The 26,206-nt window shown below is 46.8% G+C and overlaps 1 long non-coding RNA gene across 6 annotated transcripts in view; it reads left to right on the top strand.

Moving 5' to 3' along the window:
• The window catches only part of LOC103160769, a 139,408-nt gene extending 113,897 nt beyond the window's left edge, over positions 1 to 25,511 (top strand). For 2 of the 6 annotated variants that reach the window (XR_004770262.1, XR_004770260.1), the window contains 4 exons: positions 8,592 to 8,737; positions 13,955 to 14,168; positions 17,047 to 17,169; positions 17,707 to 20,996. This is a non-coding gene — a long non-coding RNA (uncharacterized LOC103160769). Of the gene's footprint in view, positions 1 to 8,591; positions 8,738 to 13,954; positions 14,169 to 17,046; positions 17,170 to 17,706; positions 20,997 to 24,955 lie in introns of those variants that run through there. The other 4 variants (XR_003485781.2, XR_003485783.2, XR_004770261.1 and 1 more) reach the window with 3 other exon arrangements.
• The last annotated feature ends 695 nt before the right edge of the window (positions 25,512 to 26,206 follow it).

Raw genomic sequence — 26,206 nt, 5'->3', positions numbered from 1 at the left:
CTCCTAGTGCTGGGGGTTAGGGTGTGAGGCACCAGGCCTCACTCTGGGGTATTGGCTGGGAAGGAGTAGTGGGTTAGAACATGTGGTCACACCCAAAGTGGGACCAAAGAAGAAAGAGGACACAGTGGCTTGGCTGTCTAGACATAAGGGAGCTGTCAGGAACAGTGAAAATATGCAAGAGGGAACTAGAGAGGCTCAGAGGAAGGCTGGGTGGTGGGGACTGGGACCCTGGAGTCTCGGGTGCCAGCTGGTTGGTGAAGTGAGTAGCGTGGAGTCTGTTGGTGCCTGCTGTACAAGGCTGTAAAGCGGGTCCCTGAAAACATGCATGTGATTTCTTTGGAGGCTATGGGTCCAAGTCAGTGTTGCTGGGCTAAGATCAGTGTGGCTTCAGGCCTGGCAGGCTCTGGGGAGAAGCCATTCTCTGCCTCCTCAGTGTCTCACCCTGACTTGTGCCCTTTGGTCTCTGGCCCCTTCCTTGACCCCTGCCTCCATCACCCTATTGTTCTTTCCTACTCCCACTAACCCTGTGTCCCTGTCACAAAGACACACCACCTGGGTAATCCAGGTCCTTAACTAACCACACTGCAAAGTCCTCTTCTAGGAGACCTCTAGGGTCAGAATGCCAGAGCCTTCCACAAGTATCCAGGGGCTGAGGAGGCAGGGGCAGAGTGTTAGTGGGTGAGTCCCAGAGACCCTTCTCTGGAAACACAAATGAAAACGAGTGGAGGGCACAGAGTCACAGCTATGGGAGAACCAGACTGGCTGGAGAGGAGCGAGTAGCTTTCAGGAGTTCTTTCCGGAGTCTGTTGGGTCTCTGGTTTGGTGTTTCCTTAAGGACTGTGAGCCCTTGCTATCCCTTTGCCTTGGCACACCCGGCACCCAGATCTTCCAAGCTGAGTCTATGTCTTTAAACTGTGAGGAAGAGAAAGCCAGGCTACCAAGAATAACATTTTCCTGACTTGGAATGGGCTTTGGAATCTGTTTTTAACAGCTGCCCAGGTGATTCTGATGAGCAGACAGTTTGAGCTAGCCCCCTTTCCTCCCCCGCTTTCCTCTTTCATTCCCCTTCAGCAAACTTTTTTCAACTTTGTTTTTGAGTGAAAACATTTCCTCCTCACCTTGGACCAGAGCCAGATCGAGGCTGTGCCGGCCTGTCTCTCCCATGTCAACAGTCCCAAATCCTTGGTGGAGGACAGTGCTGTCATTTTGTGCCCTTCCTCTTCCTCAGACATCTTGCTGGCACCTCCCCGTGGGGATCAAGGCCTGATCACCAGAGTCAGGGTCAGCCCCACCTCTAACGAATCACAGGGGGGAACAAGCACCACGGGCCACACTGGCCCGTTTGGTATCTTCACTTTCTTCTTGCATTTCTATTTCTTCAGAGAGACTCTGTTCCAGGCCTCAGGGGACCAGACAGAATCACCCCCACCTCAGCTAGCATCTTGGGCTTAATTTGTACAAGTTTACCAACCAGGAGCTTCCCTAGGACTGAGAAGTGTCCCCATCAAGACAGAAGGGCACAGGATTTGGCAAAAAAACCTGGGCTGGGTGGAGGGGTGGCTGGATTTCCTTGGCTCTCAAAGACCTTGCCTTTGGTGGGATCCACAGCTTCAGCCAGTTGCCTCCTGGCCTGGCTTTGGGAAGTATGGAGAACCAATTTTATGGTGAGCTCTGCTGGCCATGGTGCTGGGGCAGCTGCAGGAGGAGACTAGGGTGTTGTCCCTCCCTGTGTCACTGGGACCATCTGGAGGAATGCCAGCATTCCCATACTAAATGGTGACATTGCTTGCTATGACTGTAGTGACTGTAGGCAGCTGCCTTCATGCTGGTCTTCCAGTTGAAGGACACAAGTTGGCTTTGATGGAATTAAAACCCCTACATCATTTATTCTAGTGGTTTCCAAAGCCGTCTAAATTCCAGCACCACCTGGGAGTTTTTTTCATTAATTAAATATTTATAAACGGAAAGTCATATGTTACATATCTGAAGATGACCTTGAACTTTTGATCATCCTGTCTTCACCTTCCAAGTGCTGGGATTACAGGTGTGTGACATCATACCTGGTTTATGTGGTGTTGGGAATTGAACAATTCCAGGGTTGAACAAAACCCAGGGTTTCCTGAATGCCAGGCAAGAAATCTACCAATCAGTCTATGTTCCCAGTCCATAAGGAGACTTATTTTTAAAAATATGAATAAAAACAAAAGATTCCTAGAATACTTATTAGTTAGGGTTTATACTGCTGTGAGGAAATACCATGACAAAAAGCAAACCGTGGAGGGAAGGGTTTATTCAGCTTACACTTCCACGTCATAGTCCATTTTCAAAGGAAGTCAGGACAGGAACTCAAGCAGGGCAGGATAGTGGAGGCAGGAGCTGATGCGGAGGCCATGGAGGGGTGCTGCTTACTGGCTTGCTTCACATGGCTTGCTCAGCCTGCTTTCTTATAGAACCCAGGACCAGCAGCCCAGAGATGACACCACCCACAATGGGCTGAGACCTCCCATATCAATCACTAATTAAGAAAATGCCTTATAGCTGGATCTTATGGAGGCATTTTCTCAATCGAGGCTCCTTTCAGATAACTCTAGCTTGTGTCAAGTAGACATAAAACTAGCCAGCATAGCATCGCTGCCTGATCAGTTAGAGTCTTCAGGGAGTCTTGAGCTGGATGGGTGTGACGCTTTTTAATCAGGGTGTGTTCCTAACTCTAGACGTTAAGCCTGAAACTTGAGCAAGCAGGTGGAGTAGGGAGGGGGCAATAATTTTTATCAATAACATCACCCTTCATCAGAGACTCTGTGTCTCATCTTTCTTACGAACCTGGGAAGAGTATCTAGTTACTATTTTTTTAAACTTAGTTTTTATTTTTATGTACATTGGTGTTTTCCCCATATCTGTGTCTGTGTGTTGGATCCCCTGGAACTGGAGTTACAGACAGTTGTGAGCTGCCATTGTGGGTGCTGAGAATTGAACTCAGCTCCTCTGGAAGAGCAGCCAGTGCTTTTAACCACTGAACCTTCTCTCCACCCACCCACCCACGGGGGGTGTAATTATTGTCCCTGTTTTCCAGAGGAGGAAATGACTACACACACACAACCAAGAGACACAGAGCTGGAGCCCAGGCCTTTCTCTCAACTCCTGTGTGAAATGCTAGCAGTCTCTTAGGCACCAAGCCAGTCTGTGGCCAGGTTGTGACAGTACCACAAATACTTCCTACCTTGGGGTGTCTGGAGCATCCTCTGTCCCAGATGTCCCCAGCTCCCCACTGCAGAGCACTAAAGGCACCTCCAAGGCTCTTTCTGTGTAGAGATGGGGCAGCCTGTGTGACCCCTAGCAGAAGCTGGCTGGGAGCAGTGGTGTATGCCTGTAATCCCAGGGTTTAGAGGCAGGCAGATCTCTGTGAATCCTATAGGTCAATCCACTCTATAGAGTGATTTCCAGGCTACCCATGGTTACATAGTGAGCTACACCCTGCAACAAACAAACAAAAGCAAAAACAAAAAACAAAACAACAAACAAACAAACCAGAATTTGGACTAAAGAGTGCTGGTTCAGTCAGCAAAATGCTTCCTGTACGAGCATTGTGTCTTAGTTGGGGTTTTACTGCTACAAAGAGACACCATGACCACGGCAACTCTTATAAAAGAAAACATTTCATTGGGGCTGGCTTACAATTTTAGGGGTTTGGTCTCTTATCGTCACTGTAGGAAACATGGCAGCACGCAGGCAGACATGGTGCTGGAGAGACAGCTGAGAGTTCTACATCTGAATCCACAGGCAGCAGGAAGTGAACAGTGACACACTGGCCAGGCTTGAGCTTCTGAGACCTCAAAGCTCGCCCCCTAGTGACATAACTCCTCCAACAAAGCCACACCTCCTAACAGTGGGGGAAGGTAGATCCTTGCAGCTGGTCAATCTAGCCTACTTGGGTGAGCTCTAAGCCAATGAGAGACTCCGTCTCAAAAATCAAGGAGGGTACTGGTAATGTCACTCCACCAAGTGAAAAAGGGTTTGCTACACAGCCTGACAACCTGAGTTTGATCTCTGGAACCTATGTGAAAAAGCCAGGTGTGGTGGCATGCATCTGAAATCCAACATTCCTCTATTGAGGAGGGAGGCAGAGGCAGGCAGGAGGCTCACCCAGAAGCTTCCAAGCACAGTTATCCTGGAGTCCACATACTGACAGGGGAGACAACAGAGTCCAGAAAGTTGTCCTCCAATCTCCATAGGTGGACTGTGACATGAGCATGCGTGTACTCACATACATGCATCACATACCATGGTTTCTGGCCTCTGCCTGCCTGAGTACACAAATGCTCTCCCTCTCTCCCTCCCTCCCTCTCTCCCCCCCTCTCTCTCTCTTTCTCTCTCTCTCTCTCTCTCTCTCTCTCAACCTAACTGCACTGGTACCTCTACCCTGGCACAGGGCCTCTCTCTAGAGAAATCTGTCTGCCCAATCAGGCTGAAGGGTAGCAGAATTCAGCAGTTGCCGGCACACAGGAGGCACTCCATGAGGTGGCATTTATGAATCATCCTCAGTTATGTATCATGGACCTAGTGGTAGCCTAGGCACTAGACTTAAGTCCTAGAGGTTAAGAAAGTGTGAGTATATGTCACCGTGATTGGTTTAATAAAGATACTGACTGGCCAATAGCTGGACAGGATCAGGTTAGGTGGGAGAGCCACATTGAGAATGCTGGGAAGGAGAGGGGCAGAGTCTAGAGTCACAAGCAGACACAGAGAAAAGCAGGTTTGCCGTACTGAGAAGAGGTACCAAACCACGTGACAAAGCATAGATAAAAGATATGGGTTAATTTAAATGTAAGAGCTAGCTACTAACAAGCCTGAGCTATTGGCCAAGCACTTGTAATTAATATAAGCCTCTGTATGGTTATTTGGGAATGGCTGGTGAGACAAAGACTTCTACCTACAAGAGCCTTCAGTGGGTGAGGCCTGGTGGAAGGAAGTTTGTCTTTGGGAGGGTGTGTCTTTGATGCCGCCAAGGGGTGATACCTCTCTTTGATTCCTGGCTACCACATAGGAGCCTTTTCTGCCTCACATCCCTGCTGTGACCTGTATGTTGTCACTAAGTAATGGGACAAAACAACATGGAGGGAGAACTTCCAAAACCCCAAGCCAGGGAAACGCTCCTCATTTGAGCTGATTAGCTTAGCTTTTGTTTGTTTGTCTGTGTTATTTTGTCACAATGATGGAAAGCTAGCCAACTTGGGGACATCCCCTGTTGCTGGAGTTAAAGTCTCATTTATGTTGCTATGAAAATTCAAAAAGTGATTTAGGGAGGAAAGGATTCATTTGGCTTGCAATTCCAGGCTACAGTCTGTTACCCAAGGGAAGTTCAGGCCAGAACTTGAGGTACCACATCCACAATCAAGAGTGGCGAGGGAATAAACACAGCATCCTTGCTTGCTGGCTGCCTCTGCTCAACAAGTGTTCTTCACTGAGCTACAGCTCGGGGTCCAGCTCATGAAATAGCACCGCCTGCATTCATGTGGGGTCTTCCTGCCTCAATCACTGAAGACAATCCCCCCTCCGCCCCTGAACACCCGCTGGCTAACCTGACCACCATAGCTTCTCAACTGAGACCCCCTTCTCAGATGGGTCTAGACTGTGCAAGTGGATTTTAAAACCAGCCATCTCATATGGTGAGAGAGGTCCTTTTGGAGGGCAGGCTGAGCAGAGTGTCTGGCTATCTCCTTAGACACTGTCCCTCTCCTACTCTAAGCCATTCATGGCAGGGTACCTGTAGGAAGGAATCAATCCCTGTCTGGAACACAGGGAGCATTGGAGAGGGGCTTTAGCTCTCTTAGACTTGATGGGACATTTTCTGCAGGAGGTGGCTTCTGAGTCAGAGATAACAGAGTTGGGGAGACACCAGGCAGTAAGAACAGCATAGTCTAATTTATGGCTGTATCTCCCCACAGGCAATGGCTTCCAAGTTTGTTGCTAGAATTTTTCTTCCCAGTGTGGTCCCACAGCCATTTAGCCCCAAATAAATACACAAAGACTTACATTAATTATAAAACTATTGGCTGATGGCTAGGGCTTCTTATTGGTTAGCTTTGCCTTAATTATTAACCCATAACTATTAATATATGGTGATTGCTGAGGCAGGTCTAATATAATCACAAGTGACCTTATAAGAGGGACAGAAAATGGGTTAGAATTAGAGAAGATGATATTACAAAGGGAGCAGAGATAGGAGATGTTCTTTGAAGGTGGAGGAAGGGGCTATAGGCCAAAGGATATAAGCATCTATTAGACACTAAAAAAGACAAGGAAGCAAACTTCCCTGAGACTCCAGGAGACTCTAGCCTGTAGACGTCTGGCTTTAGGCTGATGACATTGAGTTTGAACTTCTAGCCTGCAGAACTAGAGGGGGACAAGTGCTGTTTGCAGCCATTTGATCTGTGGCTATGGCAATTAATGGAGAGTTGGTTGCACTTGCTGAGAGATGATGAAGGAGCCAGTGACCAGTCCTGCTCAGTGACTCCAGCTTTGAGAAATGGATGAGCTGGGTGAGGAGTGATGATGGGGCCCTGAGGACGCCAGTGTGCTGGGGCGGATGAGCTGGAGCCTCTGGGAGATGTGTGCGTGTGTCAGAGAGAAGAAAGACCATGCCTTCTTCATGCATCAAGGGATTTTTCTGGGCGGATGACCCTCCAAAGGCATGTCAACATTTTTCTATCCAGGAAAAAACAACTCAGCATCTATGAAGAACTCAGAGTTTCACACGCACACAGGGACTTGTGGGTCCCAGCGAGACACAGCCTCTGTCATTTGCTCCAGGCATCTTTAATTTTCTTCAGGGGCAGTGGAGGAGCAAAGCTGAGGGCAGGGCTGAAGACTGTGGACTCCTGGTGACATCTGGATTTCTCCAGCGCTCTTGGGGTCCTGTGGAGCCAGCCCTCCTCTCCAGCATTTCCTACATCCATGAAGTCTCTGGGAAGATTTGACACATTTCCTAGCAGGGGAGCCTGGTTGGAATTTCCAGCCTGCTTCCAGATGTGGTGCTGACTGGGCTGCAGAGCCTCACTTTAGAAGGCATCTGGAACAGTGGGAATCTCCTTGCCCCCCCCCCCAGTGCTGACCTATGCTGTCAGGCATGTCCCCCTTCCTCATGCTTTCCATGGGGGAGCCCATGGGTGTGGTTTCACCCACACAAAGAGGGCTGAAGCTGGCAGGGTATAGCCTCATCGTCAAAAGGAGGCCTGGTATAAGGACAGAGGGACCAAGGAGAGCTGATGGAAAGCCTCCAAAGAGCATCTGTAAGACCCAGGTGTGGTCAGGGGCTGGGTATGGACTGGGCTGGTAGGGGAGAGGGGAAGAGAGGGGCTCAGAGATTAATACCCACTAATAATGAGTTCTTGATCCTGGGCTGCTGGAGGGCAAGATGAAGGGCAGGCCCTTCACTAGTCAGAGCTGCTCCCTAGAGCCTGGAATAGCTCCGTTCCTGACACAGCACTGCCAGGGACAGAGGGTCCTCAACAAGGAAAAGTATCCTCAGAAGGGGAGCGTGTCCTCATGGGTGTCTCAGTAAAATGATGGAGAGTTTAAAATGTAGTGGTGCTGGAGAGATGGCTCAGTGGCTAGGAGCCGGTACTGCTCTTGCAGAGGTCTTGAGTTGGGTTCCCAGCACCCATGTCAGGTAGCCCACAACCACATGTAATTCCAGATGTTCTCCTCAAGTGTCTGTGGTCAACTTCACTCACATTCTCATACCCCAACACAGACAGACACACAGACACACAATTAAACATTTAAAAATGAAACCTAAAAAGAATGGCCCTCCACACCCCCCAGCAGGGCCTGCTAGTATAGGCCTGTAATCCCAGCTACTTAGGAGACTGAGGTAGGAAGATTGCAAATTTAAGGTCAGTCTGGTCTATAGGAGGTGAGTTCAAGACTAGCTTAGACAACTAACTTAGTGAGACCATCTCAATAGTAAGGCTAGGTGGTAGAGCTCTTGTCTAGCATGTATCAGGCCTCCGGTTCAATACCTGTTAGCTGAATGAAGGAAAAAAAAAAAAAACTGGGAGAAAGGAAAAGAACAAAAGAGTGTTACCTCCTTCTGCCAGCCATTCTTTTTGAGACTCAGAAAAATGTACCCTACCTGAAAGATGTGACATCCCAGTCCCCAGAACCCGTGCACATGTCACCTCACAGGCAAAGGGGCTTTGCAGGTGCAACTACACTAACGCTCTGCAGACAGGAAGAGTCGGGAGGATGTGGGCAGGGGTCTCTGTTGTCACGACAGTCCTCAGAAGAGAGAGGGTGGCAAGCAAGGGAGAGCCTGCTGCAGCAGGGAGGGATCTGAAGGTGCTGGCTATAGCTGACTCAAAGGCAGGAGTAAGATTCTAGAACTAGGAAAAGGCAAGGGGGGCTTTGCTTCAGTACAGCCAGCTCTGAAGACCCTTAAGTTGAGTCCACCAATGCGACTCTTAGGAGTTGGCCCCAGGGGCTGTGTGATGAGTGGTGAGTTATAAGCCTCCTTGTGGGTTTGTTATAGAAGGATTGGAAATGAACACAGCCTCCTGGGATGGGGCCTAAAGTCTGCTTCACTTCCTCAGGCCAGGTCTGCTCACTACCACAGGCTGACCTGCCGCCTCAGCCCCGGTGAAGTTCCAACACAGACCAGAGAAGTTGCTGTCCATAGCTGGGGCTTCCAGAAGTGGCCCTGCCTTTGCCTGACAGCTGTGGCCTCTGTCCTCTATGGGTGAGCTAGTTACTACAAAGCATATGCTTTCTTCCTGCCTATCCTTTTCCCACAGAAAAACAAGGCCTACAGATTGCAAATGGAATCAGAATAGACCCAGAGCTCTGGCCATCAGTAACACCCACTGACAACGGGGTTTTAACGGACAAACGCAGGGGCTGTGCTGAGATGCCAAAATCCTCCCCCTCCTTTGACCTGTCACTTTCCTTTGTTGTTCCCCCCACCCCCACTCACCTTTTTTCCCCCCTTTTTTGGGACTAAAGTCTCACAATATAACCTTGGCCCAAACTCAGAGATCCACCTGCCTCTGCCTCCTGAGTGCTGGGATTAAAGGTGTGCACCACCATACCAAACTCAGCTTCTCCTTCATTTTCTGGGAGGGTCTAGACCCGTACACCAGGCAGGCGTCTCCTTCGGGGTGCTACAATTTCTGGTGTGCATAGCACACCTAGCTTGTACTATTTATTTTTTTCCTCTTTGCTCGAAAGCTCATGCATAAATTTATACAGGCATCCAGTGTACATGCTTACTCACAGGGCTGCTTTTGCACAGTGCCTACATGTGCAAGCAGGGTGCTTCAACATAGACCAGCAATCACAGTCTTGTTTGTAGATTCACGCCCACGAACACAGATACACTCATTTTATACCCACTCACAAGGATACACACAAGCACAGACACACCTATGCATGAGTAAATATAGACCACCCATGCACGTGGACACCTGCAAACAAGGGTAGAGAGCTGTGTGCCACCTGCCCTGCCCCCAAGCCCTCTAGTCCTCTGCTCTGGAGACCTCTGCTGGTGGAGCCAGGAACTGCACCCAGACTCTGCAACTGAGCTCAGCTGGAGGCTGGAGGGAGGAAGATGAGGAGTGAACCGGATCCACCCGGGTCAGATCCTGGGCTCCATGTTGCTGCTTCCACCTGGTTCATGCATGTGACTTTTTCTGCAGCTTCCACTGCAGTGCAGAAGGAGTCTTCATGAAAAGATCTCCCACAGGTTTCTTCCAGACCTAGGCCCACCCTGCCCAAGCAGTGGCCCCTGCTAGTGTCCCTGACACAGGGAAAAGGCCCCAGCATGGCTGCACGGCACACTCCTCTCAGTCTATGACAAGGCTTCACCTTGAACATATGGGGCACCCGTGCTGGTATCTTCCATTTTCTCCCTCCCTCTTGTGCTGCTTTCTAGTGGCACTAGGGACCTCGCCTCTCTCTCCGCTGTCATTGGACCTCTGACTTGGCTTGTTATAGCTCCTATTGTGACTATCACATGTCCCCTTGCAGGTCCCACTCCTATCTCCTTATACGTGTTCAAGGGGAGTGATGCTGGGACCTGGGAATAAGATAGATGGAATTAATGGTGAGTCTACCAGCGGCAGCCCTAGGCCTGTTCTCAGCCTCACTGTCTTCAGGAGGATTGTAGACCTTGACATTTTGTGTTTGGGTGACTAAATGAGACAGACTACTCAGTGCCCAATGTCAGGCATAAGCCATCTCTGTGAGGCATTCTGAACCACTGACAATGTAAGATGATGGAGAAAATTGGGCCAGATAACCTCACTGCAAGAAATGAGCATTTACTACAGCAACAGCCAATCTCTAAGAGGCTTGGGCAGGTCTAAAGAGATTTTATTTGTGTGGTTGGGGTATCAAGCTGGGATCACAGCTCAACTTCACAGAGGAGATGAAGTGGTGTCAGCAGGCATCCTCTCTCTGTCTACTCCCTCATCTCTCCAGGCAGAGATCATTTCCTCCAGGTTAGAATTGGAACTGACAGAAAGCAAATATTGGTTTGGTGGGATATGGTGTTATTGCCTGCCTGGCTTCCCACGGCACAGCAATGTTTCCTAGGGGCCCATGCTCACATGTAGAGGGTGCTAATGGCTATTACAGACCTGCCTCACCATCCCTCTGCTCTGCTCAGCCCCCTTGTATCCTTCCTCCTTGCCCTGTGTGCCCTCGGCATTGCTTTGGCATCCCTGCTTCACCAGGTCTCCTTTGGATGTCTGTGATCACACCAGCCCAACCCATGGGTGGATTTAGAATTCTTTCTGGGAAGTGGGTCCATATCCAGGCAAGAAGCTGATGGGATGGGGATGCAGGCAAACAAGTCTCAATGGGCAGAGTGCTTGCCTAGTATGCACACAGCCCTTCGCTTGATTGCCAGAACTGTGAAACTGAGTGTGGCTGGTGCTGTGCACCTGAAACTCTGCCATTCAGGAGGAGGAGGCAACAGGATCCAAAGTTCAAAGTCATCCTTGGCAATACAGTGAGTTCAAGGCTAGAGACTACAAAATGCCAGGTCTCAGAAATTTAAACACACACGAGTGTTCTCTCTCTGTCTCTCTGTCTCTGTCTCTGTCTCTGTCTCTCTCTCTCTGTCTCTCTCTCTCTCACACACACACACTCCAAGAAAATCACTCAGTATATGACTAGGTCTCCATTTTTCAAGCCAGATCCTAAATGTCTGTCTGAGCCACGGACAAACTGGGCTTTTCTCACATTTACATAAGAAAAGAGTAAACAACTCCATTGCAAGGCCAGTATTTAGGACTGGGAAAATGACTTGAGTCTAGAAAAGTTTGCTTGGTTTTGAGGCTGGTGCCCAGAGGAGAGCCTGGCTTTTTCTCAAGCATATGGGGTGAAGGGAAGGGCATTCGAGAGGAAACTTCCAAGTGCTTTTCAAAGACTAAGAAGTTGACTCTTTTGACATGTAAAACAATCTTGTTTCTAATTCAAATAAAAAAATGGAAAAAAAAAAGAATGTCTAAGAATGAGGGAGAGGTTGGTAAGGTTGAGAGGGAGATAAGAGAAGCCTGGAAAGAAAGTGTAATGGGACTATATCAGATATGAATGTGAAGTTTTTGAATAATAAAATTAATCATTTTAAAAGAAAAATACATAAATAAACTGTTAGAAGTTGACTCTTTCCTGGAAATGGGGGCCGTCTTGGCCTCACCTCTGTCAGCTAGACAGAGCACACTGGCAAAGGCTCTCTGAGGCAGCCTTAGAAAAACAGTACTGCAAAGAAAGCCCATAGAAACTGTAATTGGAGTTTAAAAGATGCAGCCACACCGATCATGGCTTAAAATAAAAACAATCCCTCCCAAAGAGAAAAGAGATTGCAGTACGTACCCCACCTCCCAGACAGTCCCAAGGCTGGCCAACGCATGATACCACAAGCCCAGGACAGCTCGGTTGCTGTCTGCAGCAGGTGGAGGGGACTCAGGAGGCTTCAAGGAAGTGGGGAGCCCCAAGATCATGACTAGTTCAGATGCTTCCTCCGACTGCATTGGAGGATGTCCACCGCTTGGGTATCTTCTGCTTTCACCGGCCACCATCTCTGACTGCTAGTGAGGGGTGCATGGAGATGGGGCCACAAGAGGAAGATGAGACACAAAAGCCAGCTCAGGGAAGTCCTGGAAAGAGCCCTATAGCAGAGGGAGGAGAACAATGGACCTTTGTTGTTGACGGAGAGTCCACCTCCGCTCACAGGTCCTGGCAAAGGGAGGCCTCAAGGCAAATCAAACACCACCCACACCCACGGCCTGCCCACAGAGGCAGGTGAGTCAGAGCCCCGGCTTAGCTGATAACAGTCCAGCAGCCCAGAATGCATCCCTTGTTGACGGTTGCCCCTACTCGCCCCCTCCTCACACACAGCTGGGCCTGCTGGAGCAAGCCTAAGGGTGGGGCTGACTGACAGGAAGCAGGGCTGCCTGGGAGAATGGCAGAGAGGCCCAGCAGATGGCCCTGCAAAGTGTTCTGTGGTAACTTGAAGACGCAGTGCGGCCAGCCTGCAGCAAGAAGAGTCAGCTAGGAGAAACCACATGTTTTCCTCCTGTGTTCAGGGCCAGCTATATTCTCTACCCAAATCCATTCATTTCTCGGGGTGGGGAGGGGCGGCGAGGAGAGGGCGGGGATACCACTTTCAGTACTAAGGCAAGACTTTGCTTAAGTGGCGGAAACTCGGCTTGAATCAGCTCGGGAAGAAAGGGGTCTTGAGAAATTGTTCAAGTGGGACGAGGATGAAGAAGGTCGGAGGGAGACCGGGGCATCTTCTGCATCATCTTCTCGCATCTCTCGGGGGCTGACTTCATCCTTCTGCAGATGGGCTGTGCATCCCACCCAACCTAGAGAGAAAGCAGCATGCCAGTCAGTTCAAGGTCACATCCTCGTGGTTGTGAGACAAGGATGGAAACGGTATCATTTGTTACCAGGTTTGATTAGAAAGTTTGTAACGACTTCTGGTGGGGCTCCCTTCAAACATGTGCCCAGATCTGGGCCAGTTGCTGTGGCCAGGGAGATAGAGGTCTTGCTATAATTTTCCCGATTATGTCCTTTGCCCCACCCATTGTCAGTGGGTAGGATTACAGGCAGACACATACAAGAACCTCCTTGCTCTACTCTTGGGGTCTCATGTGGTACAGCTGCTGGTTGACCCTCACAACAATGTTACCTTTTCTCTGATAGATCAGGAAGTGTTTTCTGGAGCTGGAGAGAGTTCAGCGGCTAAGAGCACACATTGCCCTTATAGAGGACTGGAGTTTGGTTTCTCGAAACCATATTATATTAGGTGGCTCATACCACCAGTAACTCCAGCTCCGAGGGGCTCTGACATATGACCTCTCTGGGTACCTGCATTCATGTGTACATACTCACATTCAGACAACACACATACATGTAATTACAAAACAAAATTTTAACAAAGGTTTCTTCTGGATACATGGCTTCTTGAGGGAGGGTAAAACAAACAAAAACCCCCAAACTACATTTCCCAGACTCCCTTGCAGCTAAGGCTATGCACGGGTCTAAAAGTTCCAATCAATAATAGGGCATGCTCAAAGCTACGTGTGCCACTTACAGATGGTACCCTTAAAAGGAGGTATTCAGCCTCTCCTGACCCTCTTTCTCCCACTCAGAACAGGCTGCAAGCCTATGTCAGGTCATACATGTGAGGTCATATCTTGGGTCATATACATGAGGACACAGTCAAAGGGATGGTACTGTAGCAAGACAGTTAGAAGCAGCTGAGTCCTGGGTTCTATTCTGGCTCCAAACTGTTCATTCCTAGACTGTTATATAGAGGAACAACAATCCATTTAGAGCTGGAAACATGGCTTAGTGGTTAAGAGCATTTGACGCTCTTATGGAGGACTAGGGTTTGGATTCCCACACCCACCTTTCAGCTCACATCTCTTTCTTTTCTTCCAAATAGCTTTCCTTAGATGGAGCCTCTGTCAGAGCCAAGATGGTGCCGGTTTCCTCCGACTGTGACTAGAAGATGGTGAGACCGAAGGCAACTTTAGAAGGCAACAAACCTTCATACTGTCTTTTCCCAGGGAGGAGCCATGAACTTTTGGTGGCCCTTCTCCTCAAGCTGGAAGAACATTCGGGCTGGTGAACATTAACCCTTCTGCAGCCATGCCACGGTAAGAAGTTCTGATGCCCTCTCCTGGCCTCCCTGGGCATGAGACATACATGTAGTGCGTATGTGTACATGTCGGTAAAACAATACACTGTGTGTGTGTGTGTGTGTCTATATACATCTATATCTACACATATATATCTATATGTACATATTTTGTTTTTCAAGACAGGGTTTCTCTGTGTAACAGTCCTGGCTGTCCTTTATAGATCAAGCTGGCCTGGAACTCTCACAGAGATCTGCCTCCTAAGTGCTGGGACTCAAGGCATGCACCACCACTGCTCAGCAAGAATAAATATATTTTTAAAAACAGTAATCCAGGGCTGGAGAGATAGATCAGAGGTTAAGAGCACTGGCTGCTCTTCCAGAGGTCCTGAGTACAATTCCCAGCAACTACATGGAAGTTTGTAACCATTTGTAATGAGATCTGGTGCCCTCTTCTGGGCTGCAGAGATACATGCAGGCAGAACACTATATACATAATAAATAAAAATAAGTAAAAAAATAATAAAAATAAAGGTAGTCCATATTTTTGGAGCCCTTTTATTTTTGGTCTCTGTTCTATCAGCAACCCCTGTGGATATATATATATATATATATATATATATCCACAGTTTTGAGTGCCCCGAACCCAGCCCCTTTAACAGGATGGGATTTGTTTCCTGCTGTAGTTACTTCTGTCCCCAAAAAAAGGCCTGGTTGGTGGCCAGCTCTTTGCTGAGAGTATGGCAAGACAAATCATGGCGCTCTTCTCCCTCACCTTAAAAGTTATTCTCCCCTTCCCAGCTTGCTGGGCCCTGTCCTCTCCTGCTTCTTTTACTGTGATGAACACCACAACCAAAAGCAATTTGGGGAGAAAGGGGTTTATTTCATCTTATAGCTTATATCTATCATGAAGGGAAGTCAGGGCAGGAATTCAGTAGGAACCTGGAGGCAGGAGCTGAAGCAGAGGCCATGGAGGAGTGCCGCTTACTGCTTGCTCTCCTTGGCTAGCTCAGCTTGCTGTCTTATAGGACCTGCCAAGGGGTGGCGCCACCCACAGTGGGCAGGGCTCTCCCACACTAGTGATCAATCAAGAAAATGCCCCACAGGCTTACCAACAGGTCAGTTCTCTCTTCCCCCAGATGACACTAGCTTAGGTCACATTGACAAAAAACAAACAAACAAACAAAAAAACCCTAGCCAGCTGAGGTATATTCCAGTGTTCTCCTTGTGGCTCCGTGGAGGAGCTCCTTCAGAGTAGAGGCCATAGTTCTGCCCTTTGCTAGGTGGCCTGTGAATGGTGGAGCCATAGAGAAATACAAATCACTGCCCCCCCCTGCCTCCTTTGGAAATAGGAGGCTGTGTTCCTTTTTCATGTAAGGGCAGATAGCCCCCCCTCTTCCCATGAGCTGGGGAATCAGAGGCGTTGAAGTTACACAGAACCACACAAAGGAAGCCTCTGGAGACATTGCTGCTAGCCACCTCTTGCATCTTGTCTTTCCACTGCGTAATGGTCCATACCCATACTCCCACCCAGCTCTTCTTTGGCCCAAGTGCCTCAGGCCAGAGGCTTTGAAAGCACCAGTCTAGTAGGTTCTGGGTCCTTGGGGTGTGAGAGAGGCAATATGCTCTTATAGGTCAGCCACAGAAAATAATTGCATGGCTGTGTCTAACAACCCCCCACCTTCATCCTGCCCTTTCTTGATTGAAGAGGCATAATTGAGTTGAGCCAACTGGGAAAATTCAGAAGCAAACATTGCTTCAGACTACAGAAAAACAGGCTGGGCCTGGGGTGGGCTTTCTCCTTTCTGTACCAATTGTGTTAAAAGAACAATGGCAGGCAGGCCCAGGCCTCTCTTGCAGCTTTCCTTGGTTCCTAAGTGGCTGGCTTCACATCTCTTTTTTTCCTCCAAATAGCTTTCCTTAGATGGAGACTCTGTCAGAGCCAAGATAGCGCTCAGATTTCCTCAGATTGTGACTAGAAGAAGATGGTGGGACAGAAGGCAACTTTAGAAGGCAACAAACCTTCATACTGTCTTTTTCCAGGGAGGAGCCATGAGCTTTTGGTGGCCCTTCTCATCAAGCTGGAAGAACATTCTGGCTGGTGAACATTAACCCTTCTGCAGCCATGCCTCCGTGAGAAGTGTGCAGCTGTTCTTGTCTTGTGACCTTCCTGAGGTCCCAGGATCTCTCCCCTCCCACCTCAGGCAGCTTTACTCTCACCCCAGTTGAGCCTGTCCCCTTTTCTGGGCTTCTCCCTCTCTTCTTTTCATAGACCTTGAGGTACTAACTCCCTCATTCTCTGTACTTTGGGGGCAGGCCAGAAGATAGAGTTGTGTCAGTATTCCCCTGTGCCACCTCCTGCCCACTACTCTCCCCTCTCTCGACCCCAGCTTGGACACTGACACCCTCTACTTCCTGCTTTGCCCCGCCCCTTTTTTCTCTCTGCTCTTTCCAGCCTCTCAGACATGCCATGCTGCTTCATTTACTGAAGACTCCAGTTCCAGCCATATCCTTTTTTTTTTTTTTTCTACCCTTACAGGAGTATTCTAGACAAATGGAATGACCTGTATTCACACTCTGGCTGCCAACTTTCTTCACCTTCACCTCTAGGCATTCTGGCCTCACCTATTCATGGCATGTGTATCCCTGGAGACTTTATGGTCACTATCACCTCAAATACTTCTGAAACTAGACTTCACCTCCCTCTAAGCACCCATCACTTCTAGGCATTTCATCTCCATGGCAACACTTAATCTGGATTCATGGCACTCTCCAGCCTATATCCCTGTCCATGTTCTCTGTCCAGCATTTAGTTCTCTTCTTGTTCCCAGTAAGCTTTCATGGCTTATGAATGAATACATCATGGTATACTCACACCGTTGAATATTATATTGCAGGTGAAACAGACACAAAACAACGTGGATGAACCTTAGCCCCTTCCATGGTTTAAATGAGAGCAGCTCATCTAGGCACGTATGTTTGAATATTTGGCCTCCAATTGGAAGAACCAGATGGGAAAGGTTAGTATGCGTGGTCTTGTTGGAGGAGGTGTGTCACTGGATTTGTGGTTTCAGAAAGCCCACACGTTCTCAGTTGGCTCTCTCAGATCATGTGGATCAGAGTGTGTGCTCTCAGCTACTGTTCCAGTACCACGCCTGCCTTCTGCCATGCTCCCAGCTATGACAGTGACCAACTGTAACCCCCTGAAAGTGTGAGCAGCACTTAAACTCTTTTATAAGCTGCCTCTGTCATGGTGTCTTATCACAGTAATAGAAAATAACTAAGATAGCTATACACAGCTAAACAAAAGGGCAAATCTTAACAGACCACATGGAGAATGAGGCCTTTTATCGGTGCTAAAGGCAGCTGATATAAAATACACAGATGTATTTTTTTTTTAGGAACATAGAAAAGCAGTGAGTCATGTGATAAAGAAAGCAATATTACTCGTGGCATCCAGGGTGTTGGTCACCTTGGCTAGAAGAAGGCAGTGGGGTGCACTCTATGGCGAGATGTGGATCATTACCAATGCTTTTGTTTGTGTGGTATTTTTACAGGTGCATACTATGTCATTAAAGGCAACTAAGTAAAGGCAAACCATGCACAGACTGAGGAGTGTGTCTGGGAGCTGATGCTGAGTTGAAGGTATACATGGGTTGTCATTACACTGTCTTTTATAGATATGCCATGCATCCCTTATCAACCTACCAAGGAACCCGAAATCTCCCAGGATCCTTGCTGATAAAGCATCCCAGTTTCTTCAGGCAAAGAAAAATTCTATTCACTGTTCTCTGGGTCCCATCCCTTCTCATAATCTCAGGGGCTCTGTTTATTTCCTGGTTCCGGTGTTCTTATTCTCCATCAGGCTCTCCTTCCCTCCTGGGCCATTTTCACCAGATATGAACAGTCTATTCCCTATCATCTTAAAGACAAAGTCTTATTAGGGAGGATCGAAACTAGCCTGACACAACATATGGACCCATAAGTCAGTGTACCAGACAAGGAGATAGACTCTGGCAAGCAAGGTATAGGCAGGCAGCACAAGGTTCCACATGGCTGCTCCTTCTTCAGTGTTGCTCTACCATCCTTAACGCCCAGTTTGTTCCAAAAGGATACTCCAGCCACTGCCATCACTTCAGTCATTGGCCAGATGAAGATGGAAATGGAGAAAGAAGAAACGTCAATTTCTCTAGACACTGCCTGAAGTTGTGTATCCACCATGTTCACTCGCAGACTTGGTCTTAAGGCATCTCTAGTGAAGGAAGTTGAGACATACCACACAATTATCAATAGGTCAAGTTAAATATGCCATTGCTAACAAGGAAGAAGAGAATGAATAGCAAAGCTGGTGTGATCTCTGCCTAAATGAACGCACATTCCCTTCCCTTACACAAAATGTGCTAATCCTTTCCTAAGTTCAAAACCCACAGGGTTTACCCAGTAATTACTGCAACCAGCTCAAAGCTAGACCCTCCTGGTGATTGTACGATGTTTACAGAACCTCAGCTATTGGTCCAGTGGCATATAATCAAAAGGCAGGTTGTCTACGTGCCTGCCTCCTCCAGCCAACCACCCATGTGCAATATACAATGGAGTATGAAACAGGATAACCACAATTAAAGGTTCTACTTGGAAAAGAAGAATGGGAAATACATAACAATTAGCGGATCCCACTGGGCAAGAATTGCGAGGGTTCCCGCCTCCTGCGGGGCTAAGTGCCTTAGGCCAGGCTACTGGGAAATATTCCTTTATCCATTCTTCTCTGTGGACCCTGCATCTGCCTTCTGGGAGGTCTTTATTAGTCTACTGTTCTCCAGGGCCACATGGGAAGAAGCCACTGGAGAGGATGTCGTCTACAGTGGTGAGAGTTCAGATGTCACAGCCTTCTTCCTTCTAGTGCAGGTTAGCCAGCTCAAGGCTCGCCTCGGGAATTGAGCAATCAGAGAGTTGTGTAGTTCAGGCTTGCAGACTTTTTGTCAACTAATTTCCCTCAAAAAAAAAAAAAAAACTTAGTTATAACAATACAAAAATTAAATTTAAAAAACAAATTCCACTTAGAACCGTATTGAAAATAACAAAATTGAAATAAATTTAACAAAAGAACTTGAAGATTTGCACACTGAGTAATTACAAACCATTGTTAAAAGAAACGAAAGAAAAGCCTTAACAAATGGATGCCCTGTGTTCATGCATTGAAAGACTCAATATTGTTAAATGGCACTATGCTTGAAGATGATCTGCAAACTTGAGTGCAAATCCTTTTAAAACTTAGATGTCTTACCTCTCCCCAAATCTGCAAACTGATCCTAAAATTCATACCGAATTATGAGACCTGAATGGCAACAAACAATAAATGGAACAATCCTGAGAGACAACAAAGTAGAAAGATTCACACTTTCCTATTTTAAAAATGTATTACAAAGCTGTGGTGATGTCCATGTAGTGGGGGCATCAACATTGTCATGTAGAGCAATGTGAAAGCATTGACGGTCCAAAGAGATGATTAGACACATGGCTAACCGATTTTCCAAAAAGGAGCCAATAAAATTCAGTGTGGGAAAGAACAGTTTTCAATAAACAATGCTGGGACAACAGTATTCCTATTCAAAGATGTAACAGGACCTCTACACCACATACATAAATCAACAAAGAGGCTGGACAGATGGCTTGGTAGTTAAAAGCATGTGTCACTCTTGTAGAAGACCTGGTTTCAACTCCCAGAACCTACAGGCAACCTTGGTAAAAGGTTGTGAGGTAATTTCACAACCATTCATAGCTCTAATTCCAGGGAATCCAACCCCCACTTTTGTCTTCCTCAAGCCACCAGAAATGAATGTGGTGCATATAATACATGGACACAAAACACTCATATATGTAAAAATAAAATAAACACATCTAAAAGAATTAACCAAAGTGGAGCATATCTCTGAGTGTCAAAGACAAAACAGTGACTGAGAATCAAATATTCACCTCTTAGATTTCACACCAAGGTATAATCTAACACCAGACAAATAGGTTTCATCAAAGCAATACAAATTTGTACTTGTACTACCAAAACAGTGAAAAGATGACCCACATGGTGGGAGAAAATATTTGCAAATTTCTTATGTGAGAAAAGTGTATATGGATATTATAAAGAACTCACAATTCAACAATAAGATAGCAAGACATGATGGCGCATGCTTGTAAACTCAGCTGGGGAGTTTCTGCAGGAGAATCATTGTATGAGATCAAACTTACTACACACTAAGTTCCAAGCCAGCCTGGGTTAGAAAATGAAAACAAAAAAACACAAAACAAAAATACAAACAAACAAAGGATGTTCCTTCAGAGAAAAAGACAAATGACAACCCTGTCCCACCAGCATCTGGGAGGCTGAAGCAGGAAGATGACTCAAGACTGTCTTGAACCACTAAGTGGGTTGAAGGCCAGCCTGGGTGACTTAATGAGACCCTGTTTCAATATAAAAAGGGCTGGGAATACAGCTCAATAGCTAGTATTTAGCTATCACATCGAAGACCCTGGGTTCAATTCTAGCCAGAGGCAGAAGAGGAGGACCACCCAGTCTTTTAAACAAATGTAGAGGATTTGAAAGACATGAGAAGTCAGTACATGGAAACACACTTGATGTCACCACAATAAAACACTCAACACCACTAGAATAACATTTTTAGGGGGCTGGAGAGATGGCTCAGTGGTTAAGAGCACTGACTGTTCTTCCAGAGGTCCTGAGTTCAATACCCAGCAACCACATGGTGGCTCACAACCACCTTGAATGAATTTGGTGCCCTCTGCTTACATGCAGCCAGAAAACATAATATATAAATAAAATCTTTAAAAAAAAAAAGAATACCATTTTTAAAAGTTGGGGTGGGAAACAGGTCATGACATGTACCGGAAAGGATGCAAGAAGGTGGAACCCGTGCTCGCTGTTGGTGGTTATGTTAACATAATACATTGCAGCCTCTATGGAATATAGTTTGGCAGTTCTTGAGTAAGTTAAAGATGGGATTACCTTCTAACCCTGGAATTCTAACCATTAGGTATCTGCCCAGAAGAGAGGAAAATATTCATAACAAAATTATTTATAATAGCCTGAAGTAGAAGACCTCAAACATATATCAGCTGATAAACAGATAAAATGTTTATATATGTATATACACACATATTCACAGAAGATTAGTCAATAAAAAGACATGAAATGCATGGATTAAACTTAAAAACATTATGGTAAGTGAAAGAAGCCAGAAATGAAAGTTCACATGTGTGATTCCCTTGATATGAAATCCTCAAACCCACACAGACACTATAAAATCCCCAAATAGGCAAAGCCATAGAGACGGTAGATTAGTGGCTCCCAGGGGTTGGGAGGAGCTGGGGAGTGACTGTAATGGGTATGGGGTTTCCTTATGTAGCAACAAAGTACTCTGCCACTGGACAAAAGTGGAGTGTGCACAACTCTATGGACATCACACAACCACCATGCTGTGTATGTGAAAAAGTCGTAAGATTTTTAACAATGCATCTGACTGTAGTTCAAAATTAACTGTTAAAAAGGTACATGGTCTAGTTGGTGTAACACAAATTGATAAAAGACCCAGAGACAGATACTAGTGTTCAAACTGAAGATCAGTAAAGCAAAGCAGCTAGTCACTAGCTCTCACCTCTACCTCAGGCTGAAAGGACAGATCCACACAAGCCCTTCACCAAGTCTCAAACTGCTGCCTCTCCTCAGTGTGGCTGGAGAATGAATGCCTCATACTGACTCCTTGTCCTGTCTTATATACCTCTCATGAGTACTGGGATTAAAGGTATGAGCTATAATTCTCTTTTAGACTGGCTCAATCTTGTGTAGATCTGGGTGGCCTTGTATTCACAGAAATTCATCTACCTCTTAATCCTGAGTCCTAGGATTAAAGGTGTGTACCACGACTTCCTAGATTCTGGCTGCTGGGATTAATGGGGTGTATCACCACTGTCTGATCTCTATAGCTTGAGGCTGACTTTGCTTTTCTGAATCCTCAGTCAAGCTTTAATAAATCATAAATAATACATCACTACAAGTCTATCTTCATCCAAACATTCTGTTCCATGAAAAGATAGCTTGGTAAAAATAAACAAACCAACTAACCAAACAAACAAAACACCTTTCCTGACATAGTTCAGAAGTTCAAGGTCACATGTATGAATACTATCATTAGTGTGGCCATCTCTGCACTCTATGTATTATGTCCACTACACCCTCACTCGACTTTGTGCTTGTTTTGTTCTGGGAGTTAGTAAGAATATAGCCTCCTTAGTCTGCTTTTGGCTGCTGGGTAGCCTCCTGTTGCCTGCCAGGGAATTTTTAATCATTATCATCATCATCACCATCAGCATTATCACCACCATCACCATCATCACCTCATCAGCATCAGCATCAGCATCATCCTCATCACCATCATCACCGTCACATTCATCACCAACATCATTTTCATCAACATCATTACCATCACCACCATCATCATCAACAACATCACCATTATCATCACCATCACCATCCTCCTCCTCTCATCCTCCTCCTCCTCTCATCCTCCTCCTCATTCTCTCATCATCATCCTCATCATCATCCTTGTCATCATCATTCTCATCCTCCTCCTCATCATCATCATTATCATCATTAGCAGCAGTAGTAGGCAAATGTTCCAGTACCAAACTATAACCTTCACCCCTGCCAGGGAATTCTTCAGGGGAACATCTTGGGGGTCACAGGCTTATCTTGGGGGACAGGTGCTTCTTTGGAACCCCTGCTATCACAGCTTCAGTTTGGAGTGCAGAAGCAGTTGGTTCCCTTAATATAGTACAGCTGTACTCTCTCTTAAGCTTTGGCCATCATCATTATCCTCATCATCACGGTGAGGAGTCGGTCCATCAGCAAAGCTGCCTTTCTTCTCTGCTTGCAAACTGTTGCATCTGTCCAGAATTTGTCTTATTGGGCATTGCTTAGTGTGGGAAGCTGCCAACAGCCATCTACATTTGAACTTTTATAATGACCTTTTCCAACCCCCGCCTCCGCAGACCTTGGAGCTCAGGAAACATGGGGCTGCCTTGGAAGCTATTGCAGATCACCAAATGTTATGGAATTGTGTCACTAGCTTTCCTATCTGAAAGATTTGCCCACTCCCCCATGCAGGCCCCCAGGTTGTAAAATCTTACTATTCACCTCTCCCACAATGCTCTACTTCTAAATACTATGTTCTATGTTAATGAGAATGTAATTTAGATCAATGTCACACCTTGTCTCAAACCTTAGTGGCTTAAACAGTATAGGAGTTTGTTTTTTCTGTCATGTAAGTTGATGTCTAGAGGTTCTGCCGCATGGAAAGACTCCAGATTTTTGTGTCTTATTTATTCTTCTTCATTATTCTCAGTTGTTATTCTCACCACATTTTAAATAAGAGCACTGTTACAAGTGGGCTTTCTCAGGAGATGAACTCAGAGATGGGGAGTGGGAACAAGGGGAGGGAGAGAGAGAGTTGTAGGTAGGCTCTCAGTGGGGGAGTGATCTCTGGATTAATGGTTGCAGAATGAGAGATTGTAATAGGACAGGGCTAAAGGAGAAGTTGGGTTTTAACACAGTCATAATAGAGGCCTGATGGGGGATGTCCTTCTGTATATATGCTTCTCTTATTGATTGATGCATAAAGCAGTGTTGACCAGGAAGATAGGCAGGACTAGGAGATGAGGAGAATTCTGAGAAAGTAGGCAGAGGGAGCCCTCCAAAAGAGTCACCATGTAGGCCGCCAAAGGAGTAACAGATCTGGACATTCTCCGGTAAGATAAGACCATGTGGAAATACTTAGATTAATAGAAATGGGTTAATAATTAAGACAGAGCTAGCCAATAAGAAGCCCTAGTTATTGGCTGGCAGCTTTATAATTAATATAGTGTCTGTGTGTTTATTTGGGGCTGAAGCAGTGGCGGGACCAGCCAGGTCAGAAATTCCAACAACAGAGGCCAACCTCAGGGGTTGCTGTAGTGAGGGAAGCCTTTGTTATTCTCTGAGGAAGGAAAGACAGTGGGCTCCTTATCCAACCAGTCATGAAACTCAGGCCTCATGTAGCCCCTTCTTTCCTGGGGATGCATGTAGAGAGTGGTGACTTTGGGCAAGGTCACTTCTGTGGATCGCTCAAGCCAGTAGCTTGGGAAAGAGTGTCTCAGTTTTGACTCCATGTGTTTCTCCAGCCACTATTCCATCTGTCTACTCCTCCTCCGAACCTGGCATTGCCATTTCTGTGCCTTTGGTGTTAGTTGTCTCTTCTGCATGGATGGGTGAGTATTAAATCTAGGTGTGTGGAGGTAAAACGATTACGTTCAGTCTGGTATTGAGTCAGAACATGCCTAGAGCCTGAGACATGGATGGATCCATGTTTGTTCTCATAGTCTCTCTGAACTCAGTCTCTCCTATCTCCCATGGCTGCTTCTCTCTGTGTTAGCCTCATTCTCTGGATGCCTCATTCTCTGATGCTTTGGATAATGCCAGGCTTACCTTTCCTTATAGCTCATGCCCTGGGAGATGGATGCAACTCTCTCTCCTTTAGTGTCCCTCAGGTCGTCCTTTGCATCATGAAGACCAATCTTCATGTCCAAGAATAAGTCTTCATTTATCTATCCCGAGTCTGTCTTGCTCCACAGTGCTGGAAGTGAGGCCGTTGCCAGCACAATTAGGAAGTTCTGCAGTTGGGGGACAGGCAGAACCCTGAAGAGAAAGCAAGGCTCTGCTTGTAAAAGGGAAAGGGATGCTGATATTGGAATATCCTCTTGAAGGTCTTCAAACATAGGTTGTCCACAGTTGAACGCCTAGCTGTCCTCTCAACCTCAACAACGGCCGGACATGCTGCCTCCTGTAGGATGAATGCCTGGGAGTCAAACCTGGAAAACATCAAACTCTGTCCTTCCTGGTTCAGCCTCTTTGGGGCTTAATATCAACTTGAAGGATCTAGAATCATCCAGGAGACAGGCCTCTGGGCATGAGGAACTTCTAGATGGATTAATAAAGATGGGAAGGTCCACTGGAATTTTGGGATTAAGGTGGGAAGATCCACCTTAGCTATGGGTAACATCATCTCCTGGGCTGGAGCACAGGACTGAAAACAAAGGAGAAGCCAAGCTGAGCATTCGTCTCTTTCCACTTCCTGACTGTGGATGGAATGTGATCAGCTGCCTTGAATTTCTGCCACCATGCCATCCCCACCATGGTGGACTGAACTCTTACTCTGTGAGCCAGAATGTACCTACCCTTCCTTCTTTATACTGCCTTTGCAAAGCATTTTGTTACAGCAATAATAAAAGTAATCAAGAGAGCAACCTCACCGCATCTGCAGATCCCATTGTCCTGGTCTCTGAGTCAGTGCCCATTTTTCCACTGCTAGAATTCTCCAGCCTCAGCCGCCTCTTCGCAGTGATCTCCCAATGGTTTCCCCATCACTTTCCCATGGGTGGCAAGCTACACCTATCCTTCAGACTGCCCTTTACACAATGACTACAGTGAATGGCAAATGAACTCCAGTGCAGAATAAATCAATCAATCCAGTGATTATTTTTCATCCAGTGAGACCTAGGATAGAATGCATTGGTCACTTCTCATGGCTGTCATGACATGATGAGTGCTTAGGTGCCTGTTTCCTTCCCTGACCTTGGGGCTCTGAGGCAGCAGGGGTTCTGTCAGGCATATAAACCACCACATCCTGGTCACTATTTGGAGTGAATATCCCTGAGGAAGTAGAGCCAGGATGCTGGCTTGGGAAAGGAGCTTTAGACTTTGGGAAGTAGGCAATGAATGCCCTGGGAAGAGCAGAAGTGAGGGAAGCCATCCTCCAGGAAGAAGTCCCTTCTAGAGGACAGCAGAGGAAAGATGATTACACAGTTTCCATGGTCTGAGAACTTGGTACTGTCCTTTTCTGGTGACACAATGCGATGGCACCATATCAGATATCCAGAAGTTAAGATGGAGACGTGTTCCAAGAGCTCTAAGACCAAGTGTGTGTATGTGTGTGGGGGCGGGGGGCATGATGCCTC

The sequence above is a fragment of the Cricetulus griseus genome, chromosome 5, assembly GCF_003668045.3.
Source record: "Cricetulus griseus strain 17A/GY chromosome 5, alternate assembly CriGri-PICRH-1.0, whole genome shotgun sequence".
Taxonomy (NCBI): domain Eukaryota; kingdom Metazoa; phylum Chordata; class Mammalia; order Rodentia; family Cricetidae; genus Cricetulus; species Cricetulus griseus.
This window is presented reverse-complemented; position numbering and strand designations above follow the sequence as displayed.